Raw genomic sequence first — 7,967 nt, forward strand, 5'->3', positions numbered from 1 at the left:
CACACACACACACACACACACACACACACACACACACACATTGGATACCCAATTGGTGTGTTCCTCTCTGCAGAAGACTGTTTCTCCCCCTCTCAGCACTCCTTAGACGTTTGTATTACTTGGCCTAGGGTTGAAGGCTTGTGGGTTTACCCCCCCCAATGTGTTTCTCTTTCTTTCAAACATCATAAAGAAGTCTCTCCTAAGTTAGACTTAGTGGCAGAGGAGCCATCAGTGAGGTATGAAGTTAGGAAGTAAAGAACTGAGTTGTTTTGTTGTTGCAAATTGCCTTGCTTTAAATACCATTATGATGTAAATTCAGTCCATATTTGGTTTATATTCATAAGGTAGTTTTCCCTTAAGAATAGCTAGATCAATGTGCTCACCTTTGTCTCATGTCTAGGTGACTAATTGGTCCGTGAGTGACTTTAAATGATGAACACCTTACATTTATAGTGTCATTGTTGGAGTATGCATTTTCTCTTTCTATAGTACTTTATATTACTGGGATCAAAATAATTCTAGAAAATTTGAGTTGTTCTGATACCTTCTAACCTACCCTCCATCTCCCTTGCATTTTATAATAAAAATGTTTTGTGTGTGTGTGTGTGTGTGTGTGAATGAGCCATAGGCTGACCGACAGAGGATAGTTTTCCAACATAATACTTTTCATTCATTAAATTATACCCTAAAGTTCAATCTAAGAAATAGGTTCTGCTGCCGTAAGGCATGGCAAAAAAAATGATGGTGGTTTCTTCAAGGCCACATAATTAGTAACTCCCAGGGCTAAGATTGNGTGTGTGTGTGTGTGTGTGTGTGTGTGTGTTTTAATGGCTCAGCTATTTTAGACTTCAAGAAAACACAGCCCATATCAAATCCTTCCCATTAATCCTTCAAGTTCTAGGCAGAAGCTAAAATTGTGCATCTTGACTCACCCTTCCCTTAGTGGGGCTCTGAGTCTCTGCTCACAGACTCCCTAGAGGCTTGCCTCACAGACACATCTGCTTTCCATTCATCGCTCCGGATCTCACACTGGGACACTTGCTATATTCTGAAGCAATTTATGAGCAATTTGATGGGAAACATGAAGTAGGAGATTCCAAGTTTTTGCTGACACAGTATGCATATGGGATATTTGTTTTGGAGCTGTGGTGGCTGGGAAAAGACTTGATGTCCCATACAATCCTTGCATCGGGTCCTGGGATGCTTCACCAACTCTTCCTACATGTCCAACCCAAGAAAGTTGATGGCAATGCTTTGTAGCAATGGAAAATCAGATAGGCTCTGGCACTATTCCTCTGTAACTCTCTCTCTCTCTCTCTCTCTCTCTCTCTCTCTCTCTCTCTCTCTCTCTCTCTGTGTGTGTGTGTGTGTGTGTGCGCGCGCGCGCTCACACACGCGCTCGTACATGTATGAGCATGTTTGTGTGTGTGTGCTTATGCATCTGAGGCTAGAGGGAAACCTCAACTGTCTTTCCTCGATGCTCTCTACCTTGTTTTTTGAGACAGGGCCTTTCATAGCTTGGGAATTGCTGGAGTGGGCTAGGTTGGCTGGCCAGTGAGCCCCAGGAATCCAACTGCCTGCACCTTCCCACTGCTAGCTTTTTGCTGTTGTTTGAAATGTGGGGTCTTAGGGACCAAACATGGTCTTTCATGCTCTTAAGTTTTTACTTACTGAGATATCACCACAGCTTCCTAAGTAGATTTTTAAAAAATCATAGTTGGGACCACACTGCATATAATGTGACACCTATTTGAAACATCCAATATGTTAGGTATGACAACAGAAAGAGAAAAAAAATGGGTTCTCACATGTCAGGAAGAACACAGTGACATGGACCACATAGCACATGACCAGGACATGGGGAAGTTGGAAAAAGAGTCCTGTGTTTTGTGACCCTGTGGTGTGTGAATAGAGAATGGAAACTGAGGATGTCTAAAGTCTAAAGTGCCCAAGCAGGGCTTTCTATACCAGGAAACTGGTGGGATCATTGCAATAACAAGCTTGGGAGTGTGGACCTAGAACTTCTTTGAGCTCCTTTTCTGCTGGGTTGCAGAGAGAGGCCATATTGATCAGTGTTGAGAGAGGTGGCTGGTATGGCCTGGCTGTCTCTGGTACTCCTGCTTTTGTCTTCCATGCCTTGGAATAGGTTTCTGGCATATAGGTGAGAACTAAGGGCATGAATATTTGTCACTTGGGCTCCTGTGTCAAGAATGTCTTCAGATGTGTTACTGGAGCTCATGAATTCTGCCAGACCATGGACTCACTCCTTAACGTGGGGAAATTCTCACTACAGATAGCAGAAAGGCCTAGAAACTGTATGTGTTACAGAAATGGCCATGGGCCATCCATGTGTCCCTCATCCCTGGGCCAAACACCTAGCATGTGTCTTTATATTTCTACAAAACTCAGTGGACACTATTGTGATCTGTCTCCAGAAACTTCTGTTTAAGTCCTATCCACTGTCAAAAGTCAAAATGACAACAAAATTTAGGTGACTTAATTGGCTTTAGAGTTAAGTGCTCTTAATTGGCTTCATTTGTGACACCAGAATCAGACAGCATCTCATTTCATAAAACAGAAGTATGGTCAGAAAGGAGCTTAAGAAAGCAGAACCAGAGCAAAGAGAAAATTGGTTGTTTCAAAGTTACCTATTTGCATGTTTATTTATTTGAGTGCAGGGTCAAAGCCAGGGTCTCTCACAGGGTCTTCAGGCACTCTACCACTGAGGTATGGGCCAGTCTCAGAGTTTTTCCAGACAATATCTTGCTTTGTAGTCCCAGCCGAGTTCAAATTCAAGATCCTCCTGCATCTGTGTCCAAATGTTGGGATGACAAGCATGCATGCCTGGCTCAGAATTATTTATCTTGTATATATCCAAGATGAGGGGATTCCCTTGTGTGAGCCAAAAAAAGTCACAAACAATTTAGTTTTGCTTATTGATGTGGAATGTGAGGACAGTGACCCCATTTTTGGGTCTAGTGCTGAGCTGATCCAGGTCAATGTCATCCTGCAATTTTATTTACCACTCCACAATGTGATGGTATTTGAAGGGGGCATTTGGGAAATGATTCAGTTTAGACAAAGTCATGGATTCACAATAAGATTAATGAGCTTATGAGAAGAGGAAAAGAAATATCTCTTTCCACTGAGCAAGTGGAAAAGGAGGACATATGAGCATATGGAGAAGGCAAGCTGGAATGGGAGCCCTCACCAGGGCTCCATGTTGGACCCTTCAGTTCATACTTCTAGCCCCCAAAATTGTGGAGAGGAAGATCTGCTGTTTGAGCCACCACCTCTGGTGGTTTTCTGTAACAGCCTGAGCAGACAGTGAGAACAGCAGTCCTTCTCACGAGTCACTCCTAGTGTCTTCTTTGACTTTAATGATGCGTGCTCTGTGTGTTTCTTTACCTTTCTGGCTAGATTTTCCTCAATTTCCATATAGCTTTCCCCAAGCCTTCCTTAGAAATGGGAGTTGCTGACAGGCAAATCTCCTTCTTCCACCAACCCTAAGAGCACCTTGCTCCTGAATGTGTGTCACAGGTAGACTAACAAGAGGACTCTCTTGGCACTTGCCAAAAGTGTGGATTCAGGCTCTGTCCTGTGGAATCTGAGGTGTTCTTTAGTGGAAGTCTGGCAAGCCCTGTTCTTGACGATTTCAGTGGCCAGCTATGCTCCATCTTCCAGGTGTACATACCATATCTTAGTAGATTTTGTGTTATTGTCACAAAATACCTGGACTGGGAGATTTATAAAGGAAATGGTATGTATATTTGGGTGTGATAGGGTACCTCAGATTTCACTACAAGGTAAAATGGAAGCGCTAGGGGAAGAAGGAGTATTCAAGAGTGTGTGGGGTGGTCTCAAATTGTAACAACCTCTCCTAATATAGTCTGATAGGACCACAACTCCCACGATATAAGGATTAACCCCTTATGAAAATAGTGTGTGCCCTGTGACCTAGTTATCTTCCACCAGGCCCCACATCATGATAGCACTAACTGCCAACACTGTTATAACACGAAAAATAAAAGACCCAGAAACTGGTATTGGGGTTCAAGCTTCAAGCTTAATATCAGGAAAGCAAAGTAGCGGGCCACTAGCTCTTACCTCTACCTCAGATCAGACCAAAGGGGCGATCCTCAAAATGCTCCTGACTTCACTGCTCCACAGATTCACTCAGACTGCTAGAGACTAATTGGTTTACATGAGACCCTTTGCTTTTTATATCTCCATAGTGCTGAGATTAAAGACATGTGATCCCAGGCACTGAGATCATCTTTGTGTGAGCTGTTTCTCTTTAGGACTGGATCAATTTTGTGTAATCAGTGTGGCCTTGAACTAACAGATATCTGTCTACCTCTTAATCCTGAGTCCTAGGATTAAAGGTGTGTATCACCACTGCCTGATCTCTATGGCTTGAGGCTGACTTTGCTTTCTGAATCCTCAGGTAAGTTTTAGTAAATCATAAATAATACATCACCACACACTGTAGAAATTGGTTTACTGTAGCACATGAACCTTTTAGAGGCAAAACATAGCCTTTGAATCCCAAATTTCTCTTGCTATCTAATCTGGTTCAACTAACAGAGTTTCCCACTTGTCTACATTTAAACACAGTTTTCTTCTAATTTGCTTGCTTATATGATCTTTTTATGTCACACAATACCACAGACCTCTTCAAGAGGTAAATGTTCAGCTTTTAGGGATTGGAACTTTATCTCAGGTAAAACAGAGGACAAGATGGGTTAAATGTATAGGCCCAGAAGGACAGAGAGGAAAATTAAAGGCATGTATGGCTAACATAGCAATGAACTAACTGGGGCGTGATTTGTCACAGCAATGGAATACTTAGATTAACATTCCTTCAATCTCAGAAACAAATCATAAATTACCATAAATTTCTGGGAAAAATATTAGAAGGTATTATAAAGGACAGTCACCAGCTGTTCAGGTTGTACAAGAACAGGGCATAATAGTTGCTGATCTTCAAAGGCACCAATAGCTCTACCTTTAAAATAGTTGACAGAAAAATCTATATGGGTTAAGCAGTGGCTTTTAGCAACAGAGAAACTGCAGGCATTAAAACAGCTGGTATAGGAGCAACTAAATGCTGTGCATATTGAAGAATCAACCAGCCTTTGGAATTCTCCTGTATTTGTTGTTTAAAAGAAATCTAGAAAAATGGAGAAGGTTAACAGATCTAAGAGCCATCAATAAAGTGATTCAGCCAATGGGCTCTCTATTGTCTGGAATTCCTTTGCCTTCTCTATTGCCTAAAGGATGGCCTCTTATAGTTATTGATTTAAAAGATTGCTTATTCACTATACATTTACAAGAAAAAGACACAGAAAAATTTGCTTTCATGGTGTCTATGAAAAATAACTCAGCCTGTTAAGAGATATCAATGAAAGATTCTCTCAAAGGGAATGTTAAATAGCCCCACCCTGTGCCAATATTTTGTAAGTCAGCCATTGTAAATAATATATAAGCAATTTCCTCAATCTATATTTTACCATCATATGGACAATATTTTACTAGCTGACTCAAATGGAGATGGTGGATTGGTTGGATCCAAAGCTTGATTGCATTTTGGTTATTTTACCCTCTAAGCATTCTCCTATAGGAATATTAATGTGGAGGGAAGATATTATCTTAGAATGGATCTTTTTAACACATAAATAGAGTAAAAAAAATTAAAGCTTAATGTGGAAAAAGTCTCTGTCTGGATTCGAAAAGGAAAATGGAGACTTCATCAATTAGCATTAGTAGAAACAGCAGAAATTGTAGTACCTTTTACTAATGGTGAAATTGACAAATTACTGCCAGAAAGTGAACCTTGGCAAAGAGCTTGCAGAAAATTTTTGGGAGCAATTAACAACAAATATCCCCAAAGCAAGAGAATTCAATTTATGAAGAGGACTAACTGGATCCTTCCTCTCATTGTACCAAGAACACCAATATCTGGAATCCCTATATTTTATACTGATGTAAATAAATCAGGAACGACAGGTTACAAATCAGAAAATTTAAATAAAGTGACTCAAAGCCATTATGGTTCTGTCCAAAAGTCAGAATTATATGCTATTCTCATGGTATTAATGGATTTTACAGAACCTCTCCACATAGTTACTGATACACAATATGCAGATATTGAAACTGCTGAATTTATACTAGTTAATACAGAATGGACTCTATTATTTATTTAGTTACAGGAAATAATTAGGAATAGGATATATATATATATCACAATCCAATCCCATTCAGGTCTGCCAGGCCCTCTAGCACAAGGTATTGATGAAAGTGATCAACTATTAATGTGCTGGAGGCCTCAGAATTTTATAAAAAAACATAATGTTAACAGCAAAGGTTTGATATACGGTTTTTCCATCACTTGACAACAAGCCAAGGAAATTATAAGGAAATGTCCTATTTGTTCTTTACACAACCAAACTCCACTACCAGCAAGAAGTAACCCAGAGGTTACTCAGAGGAATGGAATCTGGTGGATGGATGGATGGATGTGTTTCATTTTATAGAATCTGAAAAATTACAATATATATATATATATATTGTATATATATATCACCCTTGATACCTATTCAGGATTTCAATGGGCTTTGAGTTCTGAAAAGGCTGACTCTATAATCACACATTTGTTAGAAGTTATGGCCATCATGGGAATACCTGTGCAAATTAAGACTGACAATGATTCAGCATATGTCTCTGCTAAAATGAAACTTACTTTACTTATTACATTATACAGCATATTACAGGTATACCACACAATCCTACAGAGCAATCAGTTATAGAAAGATCAAATCAAACTCTAAAGGATATGCTAAATAAACAGAAGGGGTAATAAAGACCTCCAGAAATAGATTGCATAATACTTTATTAAATTTGAATTTTCTGAATGCTAATGAGAAAGGAACAGCAATTGTGGAGAGACAGAAAACCTACAGAATTAAATCAGCCTGTATACTTTAAGATGTGCTGATCGGAGAATGGAAACCAGGATATGTGTTAGACTGGGGCAGCAGTTTTGCTTTTTTTTTTCCACAGGAGAAGAAAAGCTATGGGTACCATCAAAATTGATAAAGATTAGATGTGAACAAGACACACCCCTTGATTAGAAGAGGTGCTAATCAAACAGCATGGTCATTCATTCTAAACTAACTTCAAAACTAACAAATGCTTTTCATTTGATCAGATATAACTCGCCATAAGGAAACCTCCCCCAAAATTAGGGTTGGGGAAGAGTTTTGTGTTTGTCTTTTCAGGAGAATGAAGGCATCCAGGCAAGGAATTTGAAGACCATTGGACAAATAAGACACCTGAAGAAAAAAGGACAAATCATATAGACAAAAAAGTCCCAAGAAAAGGAGTAAATTGTCCTATTAGTATATCAAATCTCCAACAGTATAAAATTTTATGTCTCCCCAAATGTTTGTTTCTGCTTCTCTACAGACACACACTGCAAATGGTCTTTTTGTTGTCCTGGTCCAATTAAAAATTAAAGCTGGCTTTGGAGTTGGAGTGTGACTCTCTCCTTCTATTAGCCTAAACATGTTTGTTAAAGTAAAATCCAAAGTCTCTGTCTCATGTCAGAAGAGCCACCTTCTGTGGGACAGAAAAAAAAACCAAAATTAAGGGACTATTTTATTGCCACCAATCTCATAATCATTTGGTTCTATTTTGAGTCTTTGAAGCTTTTCTTAAGGTATAGATATTGTCTTAAAATTTATAAGATATGTATGTATATATATTTTAACTTTTGTCATGATATTAATGACTATATAGAGTACTAATTAATTCTAGAAAAGCTTCCTGTACATGATTTTGAGTTTGAGCCTCTATCAGGTAACTAGGAATTAAGTTTTTGTACTCTAGATGTACAAAAACAAAACTCTTCCCCAACCCTAATTTTGGGGGAGGTTCCCTTATGGCAAGTTATATCTGATCAAATG

The sequence above is a fragment of the Cricetulus griseus genome, chromosome 3, assembly GCF_003668045.3.
Source record: "Cricetulus griseus strain 17A/GY chromosome 3, alternate assembly CriGri-PICRH-1.0, whole genome shotgun sequence".
NCBI classification, from domain to species: domain Eukaryota; kingdom Metazoa; phylum Chordata; class Mammalia; order Rodentia; family Cricetidae; genus Cricetulus; species Cricetulus griseus.